Below are 24,999 nucleotides of genomic sequence, written 5' to 3' on the forward strand. Positions count from 1 at the left end.
AAATCATCCTGGGAGGGGAAAAGGCGTCAGGGAAGATCCTCACACTCCAAAGGCAAAGAACCACCCCCGGTCTGCCCATGCAACCCTTCCTACCAGGCGTTGCTTCACTGAGGAGTTTTGGCTGCAAGCCTTCTACAAATCCGAGTCTCCAGCCAGTGTTCCTCATTCATCCTACCTATTCTCAGCCATTTTTCCATTGCTGAAGACTGAGCATATCACACAACTGCAGTTAACAGAGGATTTTGCAGCCTGCCTCTCCCAACCAAGAGAGCTTCATCACTTTCTGCAGAAGATTAGTTCAGTGTTAGTTGCTTTGAAGATAATTGCTCAACAACAAATTCAGTTCTTAACCCTCATTTACATTTCCTAGAAGTTCTGTCAAGATAGTGCCTTTGGGGTTGATGCTTTCTGGGCTTAATCTCAGTCCAAAGGTGATTTTCATGCATGTAAATGTAAATCCAAACACTTTAATTGTTCTCAAACCAGACACACATATGACATGATTTTTCACAGTACCTCTATCCAAAAAGCTCTGTAATTGCTCAGTATTAGGAAAATATTTCCCAGTTCTCACTGAGCTCCAAGGAATACTCCAAGTTAGAAGAAAATCCTATTTCAAAGACATGAAGAAATGAAATAAGAAATAAAAGTAATGAAGAACAGCATTGAGCTGCCTGATTTTCTCACTGGGTTAGTGTGGGAAACAAGAGTGACATGGAATATCCAAAGCAAGTACTTAATTTACAGTCTGAGACACTCAGTTCTATCCCCAGCCTCTCTGAAGGAGATGTGACAACTTCTGGCTCTGCTCAGCACCCCTGACTACTTGCATCTACCCCAGTATGTGGATGGCCAAGCCCCAGAAAGGTTCTCAGTCATCACACACTGTCAGAAAATATTAATTACCCAGGTTTTCAATAATTCAGACTCCCGGCCATGTCAGCACCACAAACATCTGTGTCCATCCTGATTTTATATATGTACATACATACATACATACATACACACACATCTTCTTCACTTCCACTGAAAGGTGGGAGCTGGGTGTAAAATCTGGGTTTATTCATTGCACATCAAACCCCTGCCTGTGGTCTGCTATCATCTGTTCACATTCAGGATAGAGAGCCTTAATTATGGCAACTGGTGTGGGGAAATTAATCACTGAACACTACAAAATAGAAATCAATGCTTCTGTGTCTTTCTGAAATGGTCTATTGCTAGATAGATATTCATGGCTATATTTCTCTCATCCTGTGAATATTAACAAGGTAGCAAAGACTACAGATATATATATATATATATATATATATCAAAGCCTTGGAAACAAAGCTACTGCTAATGCAGGTCCTCGGCAGTAACATGTTATAGCTACCAGCTGACTGATTTGTGGGATGCTAAGTAACAGCTCCAGTATAATACAGTCTTTCATTTTCTATTCTGAAACTTGTTTACTTCTGTTGCCATTTATTAAACTACTGTCCAGCTGTAATTAAAAAGGACAGGACTACAATAACCTTTAGTACCTCCTTGGAGTGATAAGCGAGATGCTTAAACAAGAGCTTAGACAGTTGACAGGCAAGTACAAATGGGGCTAAATTCACTTTGATGAGCTGTGTGACGGCTTCTTCCACAAATGAGACACAACAGAGAGGCAGGTCTTTAGAAATTACCTTGCAATGGGATGACTGGCACATACAGCTTTTGCAATCCTGTTAAGCTATTGCCACTGAATGAAAGCACCTTCTTATTGCAGGAGTAGGCAAGAGATGTTTATATCTGGTGTGAAGGGCTGCCTGTTCCTGAGACACCATGCTTGGGTAAATACGCCCAATGCCTCTGGCCTGATTCAGCCTGGGTGGTGATATAGATCTTAAATGAATTTCAAGGCATGAAGCTATTAAAAAATGGATTTAATACTGAAAGACTGTCTTACTGTATTTGTTCCACTGTGTTGTATCATAATTTAATAAATCAGAAAGTGTAAAGATGACAAACAGGTAAGCAAAGGGTAAAGTACATATTGGTGAGTCACCTAATGCATGGGCCTCTAGGATCCTGACATGGGACCCTAGTGGGAAAAAAGCCCCAGCTTGCTTCAACCTCTCACCACGATATCTGATCCACATACAGGGTATTTGATATGGTAGCCACAACCCATATAACAAACACACAATGAAAATTCCGATTTTTTTGCAGCATTAGACTGTTTCTCAGATGCCCAGGAGTACAACCAGTGACACTTGGTGACCTGTTTTGTGGGATTATCAGGCATTCCTAATCAATCCTGGGCATGGGCTTTCCATGTGGTCATGAAGTATTCCTTGTTGTACAGTAACATAATGAAGCAACTATTCAGTTATGACTAAAGTCCATTGCTATTTATGCCCTAAGAATACTTTGTCCCTATTACAGGGAAAGTGGAGACAAATGTTATATGATAGTCTCATTTTACTATCTAATGCAATTATATACCAGTTTTAAGCATGAGAAACCTAATTTCTCATCAGGCAATGTTTTAATTTTTTTTTAATTACTGAGTGTGGAAGAAATACTGTGTATGTACTCATACAGAAGCCATATGTACATATCATTTGCCTCTGGTCTTGCTATGTTTTCAATTGCTGATAGTTATATCTTTCTTAGCATGTGCTCCTCCCATCTGTTGTAACCAAATGTTGTTCCTAAGCCTATGCTCGGTTTGGAACCTACAATGACTCACTCAGTTGCTCAACATAACCTCCTTTGTTTGGGTGGAACTCTACACAGTGCACCAAGATAAGGGTTAGAGCCATTACTGTAAGCTTTTTGAAGCACTAAAGTTATTTTGTCAAATGACTACTGAAAGCCTGAAACAATGGAACTGTGGCTGCAATGCAAATAGCACTGTTCCCTGAGCTGACATGGGCTGATTCAAGAGACTCAATGTGAGCAGATTTAAACTTGACAGGTAATGCCAGAGCTCCTGGACAGATATAACAATATGAAATGTAAATGATGGCCTTGCAGAAGAGGTCTGTGAACTGGCAAGTCAAATGTCCATGTCCATCAGCTGCAGGTTTCTGAGCAGACCCCACTGCCATAGCTGGACAGTTCCTCCAACTGAGCAGGTGCTTTTTGTACAATATCACTTCTTAGTCTCAGGCCTATTTTGAGCTTTCTCTCATACTGCATTTGAAAAATGGGAGAAAGATCCCATTTATATGGTGAAATTCTCTTCTACCTATTTTTATAAGCCAATTTTTAATACAAAACTTGGAGAAACTTATATGAGAGAGATCTAGTCCACAAAGACCTTTTGAAAGATTTTTTTGGTTCAATCTATGTTTAGACCGATTTCCTAAGGAAAAGCCACTGACGTGGCCAGACTTTGTGTTTTTAGTCTGTCTCCCTTTCTTGTGTCAGGCTCCTTATTACCCCCACCAATAACTTCTGAATGAATTGGCTGATTTGAAGGAGGGACAGATGGTTCAAAGGTATTAAACTCTTACAAGTTTTGTGAAAATAAGCAGCAGGGTAATGGAAAGAGAGCCTCTTAGTGGCTCACTGAAGAAAAGGCTTCGGCACAAATTCAATCCTTATTAAGCCAAAGAAAATCTGCACAAAGCTGAACCCTGATGTGCAAACGCATCACAAACAAGCCTTTGCTGCGGCCAGTGTTCAAGAACTAGTTTGTGTTATCCATTGCAAAGCAAGCATCATCTTGATCATCTTGTTTACTGTAGAAATAGCAAGCTAAATTTTTAATAGGACATGGCTGAGGCAGTTAATATACAATGCAATGATATTCATTACAAAGACACTATAATCCACAAGCCTTGTTGAACTTAGACACTGCCTAACTTTGACAGTGCACCTGAGGAAAGAGTTGTATCAGTACTTAGGACTCAGTTTAAGATATTTGACATTGGCACATACATCTAACCTCATACAGCAGGTTTGATATTAAACAAATCGCACTTGGCACTTGTTGAATCCACTTGTTCCCCCCACCACACACACATTGTCCTACAAAGACCCTAGGTGGAGAAGGTCTGCACTTGAATCTGACAGGAAGCTTTGATCAGACAATTAGGACAGGCTTTTATACAGAGTTCCTGTCTCTACAGACTGTGTTTGATGGCAGTGTCCCTGCTGGAAACTCCTCTTCCATCATCACTCACCTCATGGTGCTCAGCTTACAAAGGACACTGCACTCCCCAATTTTTTTGCCTATTCTGTGCCACTTAGTTGTTATGAGGACACTTGGAATGTTGGTATTTTAATGCTTACTTACTTTTCAATTAAATGTTATGACCTAAAACTATACCAGTTTCTGAGAGCTTAGCTAAGAAAGAAGAGGCACAAACCTGTATCTAGAGCTTTTAACCACATTTCTCAAATAGGGACACATAAACAGTGTAAAAATAAACAATAGTGATATCACACAGCATTGCATCCCCTGCTGTAGTGGTACTGAGTGGCTGCAGTGAGGAAAACTGCAATTTCTGGGCGCATTTGAAGACACTGAGCACACTGGAACTTTTGTAGCACCACCATTGAGTCTTCAGTTGGACAAATGTCCTCTCCACCACAAAACAGTGAATAGGATTTTCTTCCTCTGTTTGCTCTTATCCCTTGATGCAGTTTCATACACAAAAGCAGCAGGTAACTGATGGCACAGACAACTGAGAAAGGTAATTATTCTCAGAGCAAAAGGAGATTCCTTCTCCTCAAGCAGGTAAATGCCAGACTTCCTGGACACGTCAGCACCACACACTGCCAGCAGAACCTCAGCTACCTGCTTTTGGGGCCACCTTACATCTGCAATCCTTTCTGCTGATGTGCTCCTCAAGGCAAGCAAATATTGCCACCATCAGCCCAACTCACCTAAACTAACTTTTCTTGAGGCAAATAGTATATTACATACTAGCCACTAGTTCATCATACCTGGGTCTTCTCTCAAATCCCCACAGGATCACTGCTTATTGACTTCTAACACCAATCTTTGAGCCTGTGACAGTGTAGTGATGGCACCTAACTTCTGGGCTGGGATGGTGTTCAAAACTTGCATCTGCATGGTTGCCTCTGGCTAACCTCAAGAGCCTTATGCAAAACTACTTGATGGTTGTCTTAATCTCCATGAGCATGTAATCCCCTCACTGGTGCACTCCCTCCATGCCAGACATTCCTGTCTGCATGCAGCTGTGCCACAGGGATTGCAACAGGCAACAGCTGCTGTCCCAGAGGTCCCTCAGTGCTCATGATCTCACCATTCCTGTCTTGGGTCACAAGCCATTTTGTAATACCCCACAAATTCCTCCTAGACTGGATCCACATCATGTTGCAAGGAGGGCACAGCCCACTGCAGAACAATCTGTCTCTGTGCACTGGCTCTGCACCTGGCCATAGCTAGAGACACAACATAGCTATATAACTATACATATATATATAACAGAACTAAAGGGAGTATGCACAGCCAAAGGTCTTTCTTTAGTGTGTTACCCAAAAGCTTAGCAGGGACAGCCACAGAGCCCCACAACAAACTGTCACACGATTTGCTGAAGGCTCTAAGGAGCTAAGAGCCTGCTCTGTTATGCTGCTTGAAGTGCTATCCTTGGGTGTCCACAGGGCAGAACTCTCCCGAATGGGTATGAGCTGGGACATTCACAGGTGGAACTGGCAATAAACCTTGCAGGAGAGAGGAAGGAAACAGGTGACTGACTGATGGATACATTGCTGCTGGAGCACTCCCAAAATTCTCATGGGCGAAGTCAGCAGTACAGAATTTCTTGCATAAATGAATTTCATCTTCTTCATGGCATGTGGCAGAGCTATTTAGGGCATATTGAGCATATGTTATGTGTTTATATAGCTGAATTTTGCTGCATTGCAAGTGTATTAGAACATACATGGGGTAGACAGGAATCCTTATTCAGTCTACCTTCAGTGAGCTTTAATTCCACATGTATTAATTATTACAGTGCTTAAATAACTAAAATTATGGGAGGATGCACTCAAATGTGTGATGTGGCAGTGTAGAGTTCCCAAGCAGCCACACTGCTGTAGTTAATTCTTGAACAAGCTGTGGACAAGAAACCACCTTTGTCTAAAGGAAAAAGATCTGAGAACACCTTGAATGAAGTAAATCATCCTAACACTACAAAACTAGGAAATTTTCCTGATTCCAGTCCGGCAATGTCCCTGTGGGGTCAGCTGTTGCCAAGAACAGCACATGGCCCTCAAGGGGACTTCTAGAGGGCTGTGATGAGTTCCCCTCTATCACAGAAGCTCTGTTAGTGCTGCCTTGCACTCTGTCCTGCTTTCCCAGCTGCCAGGGAATTTGTACTACAGACTCCCCAAATGATACCACTTGGGAACGTGCTATTTTTGCTCATGAGTGTGTCTGCAGATGAGTGTTCATCTGATTTGTAAATGTGCAGCAACAAAGGCTCCCAAATATAAAACTTGTATTTTTAACTACAGCTGATACATAATAAAAACATTCCAAATCCTTGATTTTTTAAAATTATCAGCTTAAAGGCATATTTCCATTTCCATTTTGTTTAGAGAGTAGGGAGGCAAAATGAGAAGAAAAAAGAAGAAAAAAGGGTTAAAGGGGCAACTACATAAGCAGACTCTGTGCAGTGAAATTAAAATGTGCATAAACACTGAAAGAAATGTCCATAAAGTAAAAAAAAAGTAAGATTTTGTTCAGACAGTTTTTTAAAATGATCACTGATGTTATGCATGCTAGTGTTCTGTCAAACATGTAAAGGCACATTGCTAGCATACTTTCTTAGCAGATTTGGAAGAGGGAGCATGTGCGTAGTGTGATAAGGAAGGGGAAAATACCAAAATGAAAATGGCAGTTATGGAAAGTTATCTCTGTAGGCAGATGCAAAACATAGGGCCAAAATCTGTGTTATTATTTCTTATGGCAGAGAGTGATAAGGCAAGAAAGCAAAGCAAATAGAGGAGAAAAATCAGACTAGTAGATAGATAAGCAATTAAATCAAGAGCTTAGACCTGTTCTGAACCTCTGCATTTCCCAAACATGCTTAAAGAGCACTATGATATTACTGGCACATTGCAGCCTCCTACCTCCTGATTCACATGGGGTCCCAATATTTCTCTTTATGAATAATGCCAGAAGAATCTGGCTTTTCTCTTCCTAAGCACTGTATGCTTTGCTTGTGCTGATCTTGAAATGTCAACTTTACATTTCCAATATCCACAAAGAAATTCTTAATAAAAAGATATGATCTGCATTTCAGAATGAGACCTTTAAATCCTTTAGCCCTGCCAGTTTCTAGGGAACTTTTGTTAAGAATTAAACACCCTGCTTAATAACTGCTTTCCAATAGTAATCAAGAGAGTTGCAAAGATCAGTGGACCACAGACAATAAAGGCAGTACAATCCAGGCAAGGGAAAAAGGGATTTTACCCAGGATTCTTGTAAACAACTGCGAACAACAATTTAAAATATGTTCTGTGCATAACCTTGCCATATTTTAATTAGATTTCCAACTAAGATATTCTGAAATGTCTATTTAAAATAATTCTATTGAGTTATGACATAAGGACACATTAGAAATGTGCAAACAAATCTAATACACCCAGCTGCTTTTTTGCCTTTCTCTGTATTGCTTGTGCAGCTACAATCTTTGCTTTTAATTCAGTAACACTGCTGATTGACATTAAACAGAGTTGTCCCATTCCTCACTAGGCATTCTTATCACCTACCTGGTAATAAAACCATACAAGCACAATCTTTTGAGCCAATGGCCTGAACAAGTCATCCCGTAGTCACACTTTTAGCAGCCTCCATCCAGGGGAGGGAAGTGACTGGGAACAAAACCAGTCCTTTTGGCAAGAATGTGCATTTCATCTGGATTACATGTCCAGTGACACTGCCCAGAGCTGGGGCTGAACTGTGAGCTGCTCCCTTCATCCAGGTTACAGCCATGGCTGCAGAAACAAGCCCCAGACCTTGCCCCACTCACTCCGAGACTCTAACTGAGCACAAGAAATTTCATTCAGGTCTTCAGTGGAGATATTTGTGGTTGGAGTTTCAGTTTAGTTATAAGAGGTGTTACGTGGTGTAATTTTTATATAAGGTCAAGGATTTCCCCCAGGGTGCTCCATGCAGCTACTGGCCCAGACTGATACCTTCTGGCTGATGTGCAGAGATGTTATGCACCTCACTGGTGCCACATCTGTCACCTTGCTACTGCCATACCCTTGCCAATTCCTTTGGAAAGAGCTGTAGGTAAAAGGCCCCATGAAATAAATAGTAGTATTTTAGTGTCAGAATGCCTTTTGTCTTTCTGTTCTTGCAAAGCAGTGTGATCTAATGTACTTGAACACAGTGCTGGGGACTTTGGAACTGTAACTCTGGTTTCGCTGCTCTGCTGCCATCTGTCCTCCGTCAAAATCTCTGAGCTTTACTGTGTCCATCTTCTGATCTTGAAATTGCAGTAACAGCTACAGAGTCCAATTTACAGAGATGCTACCAGAGTTTTCTAAGGGTGCTGAACACCTGTCACTTCTGCTTACCTCAAAGGTTTCAAATGGTCTGAGGAGGAGGGTTAGGGAGATTAAAAACCAGCATCTTTAAGGTCATGCTTTACTTCAAAAGCACCACTTATAAAAAATGGTAAGCTTAATTATTTCTGCTAGCCAGTGGGAACTTTTTACAGTTTTTGATGTGGTACAAAACATACCAATTAAGAAGAGACTAGTAAAGTTTTCTAGGTTTTCCAGATACAGAATCACAGTGGACTCCTTATAAGCTAAAGTCCTCCAGGCTTTTTAAAGTTAAAATATTTTAAAGCCAATACTTCAGAGGCACATTTTTTAAATGAGTGATTTACTTTATTATTAAAGCAAATAAAACTACTTATCTAGCTAAGTTAATTCCTGCAGTCCAATTACTCTGATTATATAAAGATATCTGTGATGGTCTTTGGCCTTTTAAATGTTTCCTAGAAAGAGTAAGCAATTTTTTTAACATGTTTGTTTTCTGGGATTTTTTTTCTTCCTCTACTGATAGGAATTGGGACAGATGATATAAAAAAAAGTAGATAACAATATCTAGATGCCTATTTTTAGCTCCAAACTCTTTTGTCTTCATAGGACTAAAATCCTGTGTAGATTCATTTTCTTATGTGTACCTCCCTGCAGTGGACCTGCATTTACTTGCCCTCCTTTACCTGAGTCATATTTGTAATCCTGGATAGATAATGACAGTTTGAATACAGCATCTGTTGCCTGGGGCAAAACTAAGACTCAGATGCCAGAGTGAAAAACAACTTCTGATTCAGCATCCCTGGATATTTTTTGTGGACTCCTCTACCTCCTGCATTAATGACAACAGTGACCTATCTACCTTGCCTGTCTCCTTACCCCTCATTTGCCTTAGATTTGATCACTGTTGTGGCTTGTTCAGTTGCTCTGCAGATGTGGCCTCATCTCATGCTGCACACTGGAAATGAAGATACTGGGAAGGGTGGAGCAGACATGCTGCTCCCCTTTTATCTCACCCTGTATCTCTTTGCTCCAAATTTTATTAGACTAATCTGCAGCTCCTCAGGCTGGCACAAAACAACTTAATTCAAATGGCATCAACTCATTGGACTTGACTGAATATACATTAACAGCTCACCAAGACAAATCACAAATAAACAAAGCTACAAATTCAGTTTATTTTTTCTCTGCTTTCATCCTATTTTCTTTTTAAAGACTGCAGAACCACAGGTTAGTTTCATTCAATGAATTATGGATCCAATACCATGTATGCTACCGAACTGGAAGGTCTACTGAGACTGACTATGCAGCATAGTGCTTATGGCACAGATCAATGAAATTGGAGGTCTTGGTTCAATTATCTGTGCTGATGTATAATTATTTATTTATATAAAATTGAAGCTGACAGTAGTTACAAATGAGAAAGGTTTACTGTTGCTTATGCCATAGGAATGTGGGCAAGATCTTGAACTTGAGTAATTTGTAGACACAGCATTAAGTATGCAAGAACCCATGAGCTGTTAGGGACTAGTTAGTGAAGGAGACAGAACAAGGAGGCTTGTCTTTAACTCGGTCCCACCACATCCTTACAGCCAAACCAGGTAAATGAATGATAGATTACATAGATAACAAATGGTGAGACAAATTACTGGACCACTGGTCTCACAGTTGCACTACAAAGTCCAGCTGGTTTTTGGTTACCATTGGTATCCCTGAGGCAATACTGGGCTGATACTGTTTAATGTCTCTAATTACAACCTGGATGATGGAATAAAGTACACTCTCAGCAAATCTGTGGACGATACCAAACTATGGAAGAGTGGTTGAGATGCTGGAGAGCTGCTTTTCAAAGTACCTTGACAGGCTGGAGGAATTGCTGACAGGAACTTCATAAATTCCACATGAGCATATGTAAAGTTCTGCAGCTGGGATGGAATAACCCTCTGCAACCAGGCAGACTGGGGCTAGCTGGACAAGGACAGCCCTTGCAAAAAAGTCCTTCGGGGTTCCATCTGCAACAAACTGAACATAATTTGCCCTTTTGGCCAATGATACCACCCTCACATTAGGCTAGTGCATTAGGAAGGATGTAGCCAGCAGATCAAGGTACATGATTGCCTTTTAGTTATGCACACTTGTGAAACTACAGGCTACTCTGTTCATTTTGGGGTTCCCCAGCACGATGACGTGATGAGCATATCACAGCAAGTCCTGCCATGGAAAGACTAGCAGAGCTGGGTTTGTAAACTGTGAGAAGAAAAGGCTTGGAGAGCTACCTGATGGCTTCATCTACTTAACAGGAAAGTGAAGCCAGGGCCTTTTTAGAGGTACACAACTGTAGGATGAAAGGCAACAGAAACAAGGTTGCAGAATTTTAAATCCAGTTAGACATAAGAGAAAAGAAAATTCACCATTATGGTGATCAAATAACATCACAAGCTGCCAGAGCATGTGTGGAAGTTGATATCAGTCCTTGGAGAACTCAGAACTAAACCTGAGCAACCTGATCCAGCTGTGCCTGCTCTGACCAGGAGCTGGACCGGACAACCCCACCCCCAGTGTCTCTTCCAACCGGAATTATTCTGTGATTCTGTAAAGTTCTCAGTCTTGTCGCCTGGGCAGTTCTTGTACGTTGAAGCTTTGGAGGGCTTAGGATGTAGACATATCAAACAAGAAATCATGGTTTCTGCTACTGCCAGGATTATTTCTTGCACTTAGCGGTGCTACAGTGATGCTCCTACATAGATTATTTTTATGCAAACTAGAGCTATTTTCTTTCAGCACAGTGTTTTTCTCTGCTGGGGATCTGAACTATGGGTCCCTAAGACAGCAAAGGAATATGTGCCTTACCCAGCTGGTGTGAAGTCGTGTAACCACACAGACAGAGTCAGAGTGAATGTCGCCCGAGTTCTACTTAAAACCAGAATCTGGACTGTATTTCAGTAGATTGCAGTTTGATTAAAAACAGAATGGGTGAAAACTCAAGTCCAAAAGTCAATAGTCATTTCAGTGAAATAGAACTATGTGGAGTCTCATGTATATTTTTAATCCATACTAAAGAGTTTCATAAAATGTCAAGAGTCCAGCCTGCTGAATGTAACATTTCCCTCCAGGTTAAGCCTCAGAATGGAAACCATCAAATCTGTCAATCTCTCATGTGAGCAAGAAATGGTCTAAAATTGCCTTGGTGCCAACAACACATTTTACAGATTGCCTGATACCTTTTGTACTTTTTCAGTGCAAAATTAAAATAGATCACAGAGAATATAAGGTAATGGAAAATCGAGTTATTCATAAATTTTCCATTTTAGAGAAGATGCAGGTTCATACCCATGTGCCTTTCTAAACATTTCTGAAGCATAAATGACTCAGGTATTTATTGGTGTCTCAGACTGAAGAGTACACTAGTGCCCTTAAAAAACCAAACTCTTCTAAATTACACAATAAACAGAATGGCAGTGTCTGATTTGACAGCTGCCACTGCCATAACGATCTCCACTTCTGCTAATAAAAGGATGACATGTAAATACTTTTGCTTAAATCAGCATATTAATTTGTAACTTTTTCATTGCTATAAAGTTGCAGGAAGTAAAATTTTACACTTACACAAATGCTAAAGCCATGACAACAGGCAATTAGATTATTTTTAGTAGATTGTTAAAAAAGCGTCGCAGTTCAATATTTTAAACTCCTGGTACAAGCTTTTTGCACCTCTTAAATATTAATCCTGATTTTAAATATTTTTTTTAATGGTTACACAAAGAAGCAGACCTAAATTCAGTATGAATTACATCAGTAGTTAAATATCTAACAAGAAATTAACATCACTATAAATCTATTTTACATTTTACAATGATTATTTAGGACAGCTGAGCCTCATATATGCTGAAAGAGTATGTCAGCATACAGCAGCTGCTGATAATAACCAGCATGTGTTGGCAGGAGCTTTTTGTTTTCTGAAGATAATTAAAACTTGCTATAGTTTTCCAGCTGCTACAGAGTCAATAAGGAATAGTTTTTAAAAATGAGAGGCACGTTTTTGGTTCACTTTAAATGGATTGTGGCTATGTCTATTGAATATTCACTAAAGAAAATTATTCTACAATTTTGGGTTTTCATAAGTTTTCTAAAAAACAAGCTATATGGCAATAGTTTCAACCTATTCAGAAATTCAGATTCAGGTGCTCAGGAGGAAGAAAGCATTCTAGTAACAGGAATGTTTTACTGAACAAGAAAATCTATTCACTCAACTACTTGCATCCTTAAAATTCTGTGTACTATATATTCAGATTTCATTTTAAAAGCTCTCTTTATTGGTCTCAGAAGTTTTTTTTTAAAACTTTCTGTTCTTAGAAACATTCACAGGCACCATGGAGCTGTAAAAGGCCTTGCTAGTGTGGGAGTCAGTGGCTCTGCAGAGCTACCATGGAAATGCAAAAGTATTGTACTGATCCTCATTGAAGACTCAAGATGGGGGATTTTCCAGGACTTTAGACCACAGTCTTCCTCGAGTTTTCACAATTCATCATACCTGGCGATGAATGAAAACTGTCTTTCTGCTTGGAGAATGACTTTTAGGCCCCATGCCCAATGAGAGTCCCAACAGCAATATAGCAACTTTCTTAACCAAAGTCTTCCTCAGAAATGGCCCAAAACCCAACTTTCTAGAACAATGCAGCTTCAAAGGTCTGAGACACTTCCGAGTAACACATAATTACAGTAATTTCAAGACTACAAGGTGCACTTAAAATCCTAAAATTTGATCACAACCCAGAAATGTGCCTTATAATCCGGTGTGCCTTATATATGGAAAAAGTTTGGAAATTTACCATTAAATGATACTGTGCCGCACCTTTCCCAAGCAAAAATGGGTTGAAGTGGTGTTGGGGGTTGGGGGGGGTTTTTACTCTTTTCCTCGGTGAAGGTAGAGAATTTTTCCCATTATCATGGTAAGAAAGCTGTCTGGGTGGTTCCCTTAGTTTTTAAATGCTCAAGACAAAAGGGATGGGTGGGGGTGTTGTCTGGCTGGCTCAGTTGCTTGGGGGGGTGGTTTGAGGGGTCGGGGTGGATGGTCGTTGGTTGCTTTGTCCTTCTGGGGGGCACAGTCACCGGGCTGAACGATATGGAAAAAGTTTGGAAATTTACCGTTAACTGATACTGCACCTTATAATCCAGTGTGCCTTATAGTCGTGAAATTACTGTACTTAACTGAATAAGCTGAGTAATCTAAGTGACCTCTCCTTGCAGCTCTCATTGCTGGTGTCTTTCCATGAGCACCTGGGAACTGGTGGAAATTGGTTTGCACTCTCCAGCTAAAAAGATAAACCAAATAACAGAAAAGGAACTGAATAGTCCAGTTCTGTCATATATTTTGACAAGCTGTGGATGTCAGAGGCCAGATTATAGCCCTGAAATATGGATCATCTGCTCTGTCAGTCTTAAAATAGACTTTCAGTACCCAATATTAGAGAAAATAAGTATCACTGAAACAAAATGTAATTTAATTTTTTCTTTAGCAGTTGCAATTTTTTCCTTTTAAACTTCAGAGGCCAGAACTAATGAATTGATCTTCAGATAAGAGGCCACTCAAAATAATAAGACTTTCAGCAAATAACACTGCCATTATGCGCCAGGGAGCTGAAACGCTTATTATGCAGTTCAGTGAAAACTCAAAAGACACAAAGCATTTGATATGACTGGCAGCAGCACTGTCTAAAAATAGCTCTGCATAAACGGGTATTAAAATGTCACCGGAAATCTCTTCCTTCCTTCAGAAGCTGCTGTGAACAGACCTTTCTTAGTCTGAACTGACAACTGCCCCACGTGCAAGTGCAAGGGTAGCCCTTCTCCTCTTGCTGGCACCCATGGCCTTCAACGAGGATGTCAGGGCTGCGAGCTGCTGGGGAGGGATGGCCTCGGGGCTGAACTGCAGCCACGGATCTCCCCAGGTAGCACCACTGATGTGATGGCTGAGCAGCCATCACCGTGATGAAGGCAGCTCCAGGTATCAGCATGAAGCACTTGAAGAAAATAGAGCAATCCTAGCCATGAATCAGTGCCTGTATTATTAGACCCAGGCTACAGCACTCAGGCAGTAGTATGAAATGTAGCTTTTGCTGCCATGGCTCAGGTTTTGGCAAGGTTGTCTAGCTTTAATGCAGAATCAGCAGTTCCAACGATAAAGTTTTGGAAAAAGTATTCTGATATCTCAGTCTGTTAATCTAGAAGGAGCTTTCAAGACAGATATATACTGATGCTTGCTGACTTTAAGAGACAAGAAACTCTTCTTAACTCTGGATAAGACCTAGGCAGACTGCCACACTTTTAATGAAGTGAAGCTGACAGAACAGCAGTTTTAAAATGTCCTCAGAAATATATATAAATATAACTGTAAAAATGAAAAGAAAAAGGAAAAAAATTTACAACCAAGGACTTACTGCCTCACCCTGTGTGCCAAGCACTAACTTTTGGATTTTACATTATCCTCTTTAGATAAATGTTTGCAGGAAGAGAAGGCCATTACCTCTGAAGTTACAAAATGATTAGATATTCAGCTGCCGCCATCAGATGCAATTAAAGACACAAAACTCAGATTCATCCCGCAGAACATTAAAGTTTGCCAAATGTATTATGAAAAAGCCACATTGTGTGGCTCTGAGAATCTTGTCCTGTCCAGACTCCCACTCCCGTATCAGTTGGGGACTAGGGAAAATGAAACATTCTGTGCTTCCTGAAGCTGAAGCGATGGAAAAGGACTGTTCCTTTCACACGAGTCCTGCCCTTGTGCCATCTGACTGCTGACAGAGATACTGCTTCTGCCTCAAATCTAGAGTCATCTTACGTCTTTGGTCCCTTTTCAAATCTTGGGTCTTTTGGAAGAACACTTTATGATGCTGTCGTTATTTGGATCAGCAATCTGATCTAATTATTTGGAATGGTTTTTGCAAGTTCTGACCTTACACAGATTTAGGATACTGATTTCGAAAGGAGAAGGATGGGGTAGTGGTTAGCTAATATGAACTGTCTGCTTCACATGGTATAATGAAAATTACTTAAGGACTTGGCTTTTTACAGAATTTATTTCTGCATTTTTGCAGGAATGAAAAGGCACTTATTGACAGGATACATTTACTATCAAGCACTTTCATCAGAAACATCAAGCATTAAAAATTGTATTATCTCTTTTGGGGGATAATGCTACAGAAACTTTAATATTGGATCTTTAGACCTCGTGAGCAAGGTTTCTCCTCATTTTGCCCCTTCTGCGGCAGCAGCAAGAGGGGTTACAATTACACTGCTAAATGAAACACAGACTAATTCTCGTTTTTTGGTCAAGTGGCATCACTCAACTCGCATCCTCACTACCTATGACCAGTCCTCTCTGAGGCTTAGTCTGAGCTAAGACAGCTGGAGAAGCCCAAAACAGAGCCAGAGAATCAGCTCAGCAGCTCAGGGGGTACTTGAAGCTCACCTCCCACCTCTTTTATTTAGCAGCACAGATATGCCCACTCTGACTCAGATGGACATTTTACTGCTGTACCAACACAGGAACATGATGTGTTAACACCGAATACCTGCAAGCAGGAGTTTCTGGAAAATAATGTGGATAAATGGACATTGAAGTGATTGGCCCAAAGGATTCATGCAGTAAGGAAGGGAGAAGCATTTTCAGAGATCTACAGAAAAACCACATGGTTCAGCATGTACTGGAGGGTATGGAGAAGCAGAAGTTCCTTGCAGAGAAGTGTTACACAGGAGTAAAAGCTGTACATTCATCCTCACTTCCCAACCATTCTGTAATACCGGTATTGCCTTTCCTTAAAGCCGAGGGTGCCATATATTCCTGCAAATGATTCCAGGAAGGAAGCTGAGAAACCTCCCAGAAAATGGCAGGTCTGGTGAGTGCTGGATGCCAGTGGGTGCGTGTTTGTGACTAAAGAGGATAAAAGCTAGAATTAAATTAGAGATTCCAATTTGCATTTACGGCTTTTAGCCATATTCCTAAACTATTCAAGTGGTGGAGGACTAGAAATAAGCACAGCAAAATCAATAAAATAAACAAACCATGAAAGACATTAGTGACACATTAAGGGGGAAAAAATCAGATACCCTTTAGGCTATTGGGACTAAAGGAGAGAGATGACAATAAACATATAGAGATTTTGGCTCCAAACCCTGAAAACTTTGCTCACGCAAACAGACCTTCCTCCAACCACAATCCGATTAAAAGAGCACAACTGTTGCCAAAGGCCTGTACCATCTAGCTAATTAAAACAATACCGGCTGACATTATTAGGATGTATTATTTTGCTCTCCTTTAGCACAGGGGAAGATTCATCCGAGTAAGTAGCAGGGCTGAGTCCTTCTTTGGCAAAGGGCTTTGACTGGAAAGCAAAATGTCTGGTATGTTCCAGGCAGGCAGTTTCCATGCCTGGCAGATGGTATTTACTTAAGACATACTACACAGCCCAGTATTTTAAACCACGTTACTCTGATGAGTTTACCTAACTTATCACAAGGACAGAAATTTTTGTTCATCTCTCTGCCTGTATTAGTCAAAATCCCATGGATTCTGAACTGTTATGGAGTGATTGTTTTCTCCCAGCAGAATTAAACTGAGTCCTGTAACAAATGAGAGGTGAAAACTCACAAGATGTTTTCAAACTGAGTCACACACATCCTTTTCAGCCAAGCCATAATACTCCCAAGTCCTCTGAATCATACTGTCTACTCTTCAACAGCTTCTAAATAGTCCAGCTCAAGGTGCTCGAGCCCTTCTCTCTCCCACCATATTATGATGTGCTCAGCTGACCCATTAAAATGAACCTGAAAGGAGAAACTCCTCAGATTTTTAAGCAAAAAGAGCACCACAAGGCACAAAGATGAGAGTTTCCTGACTTGCTCACATTTATATATCTATAAAATGAAATGAAATGACACACCTAGTATATACTGGATCAAGCTCCCAGGATATGTAATTCATCATTTTATGCTCAAAAGTAGCCATTAAAAGGTGTAACAAACTCAACCATGGGCAATTGTTTAATAACCTAGCAACAAGGGTCCTGTTTGCTCAGTCCCTTATGCACTAATCCAAATATATGTGATGCCATATATGAAGCAGCTCACATATTTGTTTAAGTGCAATTAAATGTCAGAGAATATCATATGATAGGAGTAAGATAAAAAATATGAGTGAGGTTAAGATGCTATCAATGACTACACAGCTTGCACAGAAATAAAAATTAAAAGTACATAGCTATCGATTGCCAAGAAATAACAGTATCTGTTTGGAACCTAAAACTGCAGATTTTTTAAATTAACATTTACAGTGCTCATGGTACAAATACCAGACTATATTTTCAGGGCTTTCTGCATAAATATAGATATAACAAACTGAGTAACAAAAATGCTATGTACATATTCTCTCAATTAATTCACTTTTGTGAGTCATTTCCATTTTACTTCTTTTATGTAGCATTTTATATGCCACAGTGACTTATCACTTCTAAATTTAAATTTAAACTAATTTCACTTCTGATTATTATTACTCTAGTGATTCATTTATTGAGCATAAATCTTGTATTTATTGGCTTAAATGTCTTTTAATATTACTATCTCTACTTATACAATGGGGTTAATATGAAATTCCATCTCCTCCATGATCAATACAGAAGATATATAGCACAACTACAGCTGTTCATTTCACTATTTCAAAACAAGAAGGCCTCAAGTTAAGATTTCACCTTGGCTGAAATGTTGCTTTCAGTGAAACTGAGAGCAAAAGTCTCCTAATTCACAAGAAGAGACAATATTTACTTTTTGGTGTCCAACATGCATGTGCCAGCTGAAGTGCCCCTGACACTTTGTGGCTGTGAAGCTTCAAGGTCAGAAATAGCCACTATTATTGAATCCAATCTCCAGTATCACACAGGCCACTTCTAGTTACATATCACACAGGTATTTCCAAATAACTTCAGTTTTTGAACCTTTTCGCCAATAGTAGCTCCAGTGAAGGTTTCTGCCTTTTAAATGTCCTGTTTATGAAGAACAGCTTTCTAAAACTTTAATTAGCTGGACTGCGCTCCTATACATCAACATTTTTTATATAAGTAAGCACATCTCGGGGCACTTTGAGCTTATAAATACCTCTAAGAATGCTCACATTTTTTGTGTTAAAAAGTGTATGAAACAGACAAACCAAAATCCCTCTGCTGTGAGCACGCACCTGCCCCACACATATCTGACAGTGCACAGGGATGGACCATGTCCCAGCTGAGGTCTGCAAAGCAGCTCTGCAGCTAAGGAAGTTCATCCTGGTGCTCCAGGCAATGCCAGCTCCAGTTCTGTCCTCTCCTGCGTGCCTGGGCTGAAGCGTAGACACAGAGGCACCACAAGAGGAGGCATTGGGGGATAAAAAGTAGCTGCAAACTGCTGCTGCTGCCCTGACTTATTGACTTGCAGGCTCAAGGGGCAGTAGACCACCAGCACTGGTCAGAGAGGACATAAAATGAGGGTGTTTGTATTGTTACCACCAAGGCTGAATCTTGTCGGTTAATTTTTCACTTTCCAGTGTTCAGTCAGTGAGGTTTAAACATGTGCAGGTAAAGTGGCCAGCATCCAGAACATGAGAAAGGCTATGGTTCAGGTTGCCTGAACAACTGTATGTTGTTCTCTTTGTATGTCTGACCAAACTCACAGTCTTTAATTTTTCAATTGTATCCCATTTCCCATCCCATAATCCACATCAGGAATTTGATGTGGGCTTCTTTAACGCAGCCTATGACTGCAACATTTTTCCCCTACATGACTTCCCTGTTCTCCTTTTGAAGATGACGGTATATTATCCCTTATGGTACAATAATAATTGAAATTTAAGTCACTTGAATAGCATAATTTTTTCCAAGTCACTTGTATACCTCTGTAACACTTTTCACAAATCTACTCATGCTTAGAAAAAGAGAATTAAACACCTTGAACTAATCACCAAGGGAAGATTATAAGACAGAAAAGTGCATTTGTTTGCACTTCCAAAACTTGCTGAAACCAGACAAATCCAGGTGACCCAAAGGTAATAGTAGACATACAAGATCAAAACTGAAATTACAACACATAAGAGTATAAAACATCTGCTGAGCATTGAATGGAGAGTTTGCCTTGAAAAGTTGAAAGTCTGATTTAATATCGCTCCATCGAACAATTTTCCTCAACTGTTCTTGCCTGTGGACATAAACTGAGACAAATCACAGAACATTACACACTGTGGGCAGGAATTTACTCACTGAGAATAGGAATTTGTCTTATTTTCATTTCTTTCTTCATATTATTGTCTTACTGAACATGCAGGCTAAGAATCTAATTTTATTGTAGAAGAAAGAGAATATTTCTTTACCAGTCTGTCTATGATGGGGCAGATGTGGCTTCATTCACCTTGACTTGCACTCTACCTGTACTGCACAGTCAATTATTTCAATTTAACATTTTCAGGGTAAGGCCTTAATTCTTCATTACTTTTTACCTACAGCTGCTTTTTATATTTTCTGTTCTGCACTGAGTTTAGCCATGTACTGTGAAAGAAATAACAACTTTGTGACTCATGTAATATAAATTCTTGAAAGTCACCACCTTATTTATTTAAAGAAAACATGAGTAATCTTTAATGAATTCTCATACAGTTACTGCATACAGAGTTTGAATAAATACCTCAGACCAAGCATGCTACACCCTGTTCCTTTATGCTGAGATGTATTCCCTTCAGTGTGGAAACTAACAGGCTTATGGGGGAAAGGGAATCATCAAAAACATCACATCTTGAAATTACCTGTTTATTATCAAACAGATAATTTCCACTCACATTCACAGGCCATGTCATAATTCTGCCTCAAGGAGTTGGTGGTGTACATGACCCAAATATTTAGGACTTTCAAAGTATGATCTGATTGAAATAACAGTCTGGTTCCTGTCATTTCCCTTGTGGTGATTTTCTTTTTAGAAATGATTAAATAGTGTAATTCCTCTAATGACTCATTTAGTTTATTTTTAACTAACACCAAAGGAAAATACAAAGGAAATAGTCTTCCTCAAATGTGTTTTTCAAGGAGGAAAAAAAAGCTGTATAGTGATATGATAAATTAGCATAGTTTAGAACAGTACATGCAGCTTATGACTGAAAAGCTAGCAGTATATGCAACACTTTGTATCACACTGTATTACTGACCAGAAATGGAAGCTTTGACTGCTTCCTACATTGCAAATTGCATATGTTGTGATTTTGTAAAACATTCTTTTCACTAAGGAAAAAAATTTCCCTGATATAAGAATCCTGCTTTAAGTGCCTCCAGTCTGAAAACCAGCAAGTGAAAAATAACTGGGTAAGCAGTAGAGAGCAGGTATTCAAACAAGCCCCAGGGCAGCTTAGTACTTAAACATGTGGCAGATCTGTTTTCAGCAAAGTAATTTACAAGGCAGGATTCACCATTCCAACAATGCAAGCTGAATCTTTTTCTAAACATATGCTATAATTCAAATTATTAGATTGGAGGTGCTAACACAAGAATTGGGGTAGCTATGCTCAAATACTTTATCTTAATGGCCTTAAAATGAAAGATATACAAATTCAAGTAGCTAAATAATGATTTACATGCTTTATTCAACTGGATGACTGAAAGCAAGTTTTGGTTCTCATCTTGCATCTCCTAATCTACTTTTCAATACGTTATTGATAAGTTTCTCTGTGGCGCTCTGCTAGTTATGAGTCCCATTTGTTAATGGGGTAAAACTCATTCACCCCTAAAAGCACAGACTGATAACTCCACCCATTTTAGAGTACTTTTCCAGTACTCTTTCCCTCTGGGAAAGGGTTAGGGACTGATTCAGTACCCTCACATTGCTTACACCAGCAAAACTTGGTGAAAGTCTTGTGAGGGATTGATGGATCTAGGTTTTTCATCCAGCATCTAAACTGGAGGTTTCAAACTGAGTCATATTATCTAGGCTTCGATTTTTTGGTATTGCTAACACAACTATTTGTATCAAAATTATTAGTCATTACTTGGGGCACTGTAGAAAAACTGTGTGCCTTGGTTTTGCACTAGATGTGTGTCTGCCTACATATGGGCTTATAGACAGACATCAGCATTTATCTGCACACATTATTTCCTCCCTGCTAATGAACTGACACTTGACCAACAGTGGATCCCGTCCCCAGCTTTCATCAATAAAAGAAATGAAGGAAGCAACAACGTGTTTATTCTTAGTGACTCAAAATACATAGATATTTAATACACTGAACAGTAACATACATCACATGATTGAGGTACTATACAAATATAATTTCCATCTGGAAAGCTGTAAAAGAGGAGCAGAGGTCATTCAACACAGACTGACCATCCATGCAACAAGCTGCAGGAAGAAAAGTTACAACTTTGAAACTCCTCACTATGCAGCTTCTCCAAAGTCCCAGCACCACTGGCTGGCTTTTGCAGCCTTGGCTGGCCCAGACAGATCACAGGTAACAAGAAGGAATGTTAAACAGCACCATGACAGGTAGAAGAGGTGTGTTAATCCACCCATCCTCAGTTAATGCTGTCTGAAGACTAAGTTGGTACTAGCACTGCACCTAAAACATTTTCAAATAAACCTGTAGAGAAATAAATTACTCTTCCTTTCCATTCAATCCAGGCCATACACTGGGTACACAGAATGACATAATATCCTTCCTGAAATCAGAGCTGCAGTGAGGACCAGTATCCTTCAAACACAACCAGTTCCTGACACTGCCTTGCAAACAACCACATTTTCCTAATTGCCACAGAAACTATCTTTTTCATCTTTTTAAACCCAGCCAAAGAATTATGCATTGTTTTCTTTATAAATGCAATAAAATTTCATCACTATATTCTGTATTTCTGCCAGAGTTTGACTGCCACAGGTCTAAAGAATCTTACTGGAAAGCAGCACACAGAAATAGCCACTCCATTTAACTGCTGCTGACCAAAACCTCACACCAATTACTGTGATATTTGCCAGATATGACAGTAAATGATGTTATCTCTTTGCCTGCCCCTAGTTAGCTGAATCGAACACCTTTTTGCAAGCTGTCCATAAAGTGGCTATTATCATCAGGATTTTTTTTCAACATGACATTTTTCTGCATGTAGGACCACATCCACTTTGGAAACTGGCGTTCTTGAAAACAGGATTCCATACAAAACCATGATCAATACAGAACTATGTATTGATTTGCTTTTTAATTCAGAAAAATCAGTACAGTTGGTTAGGGTTTTTATCTTTGCATTAGCCTTTGTGAAGATGATTTTAAATTGTGCGCACAGGCCAAAGATTTGTTCTGAGGCCAATCTGCATTTAGCTTTAGTGCCATAGACTGGCGATCAGAAAAAAACAGATCGATACATTTGTAATGACTGCTTAGACAACTGCTTAAGCAGCTGCAGAAACCCAAGTCAGCAATTATTTTTAAGGATACGTGACTTTCTAATGCCCTGACAATTACACACACTTGTTTCCAAAGGATGTTATCCCAGTTGCCTTCTTCCAGTCGCACTGGGCTTCTGCTTCTTTTTTAATTGGGTGACCCTCTATTCTTCGTTTGTGGGTTACCACGGGCAGGTTTGACCTGTAGCAATTGGAGCAGATGGACTGGTGCCAGTAACTGCTCAGACAGTCAGACAAGATGAAGTCCAGCACCTAAGATACCACAGTAGTTTATGATTAAAAGATAATTCAGTTAAATCGCTAAGCACGCCCTAGTGTTTGTCTCCTGGTTGTCGGTGCATGAGTGTATGCGTGGAAACAGAGAGGTATGAATGACTATGTCTAACCCTGTCTCTAGCCAGATTAGTTTGAAATAGAGACAGGAAACGAGCCTGGAACATGAGGCATTAAATCCTGCTCTCTTACGAAAGAGCAGACCTGCAGACCCCAGCTACGGAGCGCTCCTGGCAGCAACTCACCTTGCTGAATTTTCGCCACCAGCTGGTGCCGGGCGAGGATCCTGCTGGTCCTGTAGGGAGGGCGGCGGGCGGGCGGATCGCAGCGCCAGAAGAGCTCCTGGCTCTCGGGGGACACGGCGTTCAGGTAGAAGCAGGCGGTGCCCGCCGCCCGGGGCACCTGCTTCAGCATCGCCGCTGCCCCCGGCGCGCCCCGGCCGTCCCGCGGCGCTGCTCCCGGCCGCGACCGGGCAAGGAGAGCACGGAGCCGCCAAGCCCCGGGGAGCTGCGAGGAGCGAGCGCTTTAAACCAAGAAGGAGTGCCAAGAGCTACTACAGCTCGGGATTCCGGCTCTCTCCCACATGATCTGTGCGGGCCAATCGCTCCCAGTGCAGACTGTGGAAGTGAGTCTGTGGAGCGGGACAGACAGCCTGCCCCAGCCCGGCACAGCCTGCCTCAGCCCGGTACACAGCCCCAGCCCGGTACACAGCCCCAGCCCGGCACACAGCCCCAGCCCGGCACACAGCCTCAGCCCCAGCCCCGCACAGCCTGTCCCAGCTCCAGCCTTTCCCAGCCCCAGCCCCGCACAGCCTGTCCCAGCCCCGCACAGCCTGCCCCAGCTCCAGCTTGTCCCAGCCCCAGCCTGTCCCGGCAACCCCCCGGCTGGCCGGAGTTTACCCAGCACGGAGGGGCTGCACCGGGCCGCTTCAGAAAGCAAAGAAGAAATAGTTGAAGACACTCGAGAATGCGTGTTTTAGAGTACTAAGGGCTGCCGAAAACCTTTTTCTCCTCTGCTCTATGCTGCCCAGAGGTTGACTCATTTCTGGAGATGATGCCCTCTCTTACTTTTCTAAAAATCTTACGCCTGTTTGCCAAGAAAAAGTCCATTTACGGAAGGGCCGTCTGAATCTCTAAAACCGCACGGTACAACGAGCACTGGAACAAGCTAAGCCCTTGGGATGAAAAAAATTCAACAACACCTAGCAGCAGTCACTCAACAGTAAACAAAACCCAAGAGTCCCTAACATTAATGCTACCAAGGACTGCTCACAGCCTGGAAGAGGGAAAGGGGATGGAGAGGTTCTCTGCTATTCAGGTTCCTTGCTATAACATCTTCTTTTTTTTTGTCTTTTTTTTTTTTCAACAGAGGGACACGTGTTTTCATTCTATCCTCACATATCTACCACTGAGTTAGCAGAAGATGCTATTTCTTTGATTAATCATACGGAAACAGAACATTGCCATTTTTATCAGCAGGTGGGCAGCAATCTGAGTGAAAATACACTAAAAATGTCCTCCTAGTCAAATAATTTTTCATTGTGTTTTAAAATACCAATGTTTTGGATTAATATACCCATAGTGTGTGCTGATTTCTAAGAATCACGGGAAATGAGTGATTTCTGAGAATCACAGATCAGGAATGATGCTGTCACCTCCATGCCCCTTCCCATGAGACCAGTGTCAAGCTGAGACCTGGCAGCTGACAGCACTGTTGGGGTGGCTGCAAGCCCCAGACAGAAAGGGCTCAACCCATGGGGGATCTTGA

The 24,999-nt window shown here is 40.8% G+C and overlaps 1 protein-coding gene across 3 annotated transcripts in view; it reads right to left on the reverse strand.

The window, feature by feature from the left end:
* Positions 1-24,999, reverse strand: part of STARD13 (StAR related lipid transfer domain containing 13) — a 294,142-nt gene that overhangs the window by 91,307 nt on the left and 177,836 nt on the right. Inside the window, exon 1 of one of the 3 annotated variants that reach the window (XM_033084311.2) lies at positions 23,478-23,645. The exons of the other annotated variants lie outside the window; for them this stretch is intronic. The gene's annotated coding sequence lies outside the window, so the exon portion shown is untranslated. Of the gene's footprint in view, positions 1-23,477; positions 23,646-24,999 lie in introns of those variants that run through there. 3 annotated transcript variants of the gene reach the window in all.

This window comes from Catharus ustulatus, chromosome 2 (assembly GCF_009819885.2).
Source record: "Catharus ustulatus isolate bCatUst1 chromosome 2, bCatUst1.pri.v2, whole genome shotgun sequence".
In the NCBI taxonomy this organism is placed as follows: domain Eukaryota; kingdom Metazoa; phylum Chordata; class Aves; order Passeriformes; family Turdidae; genus Catharus; species Catharus ustulatus.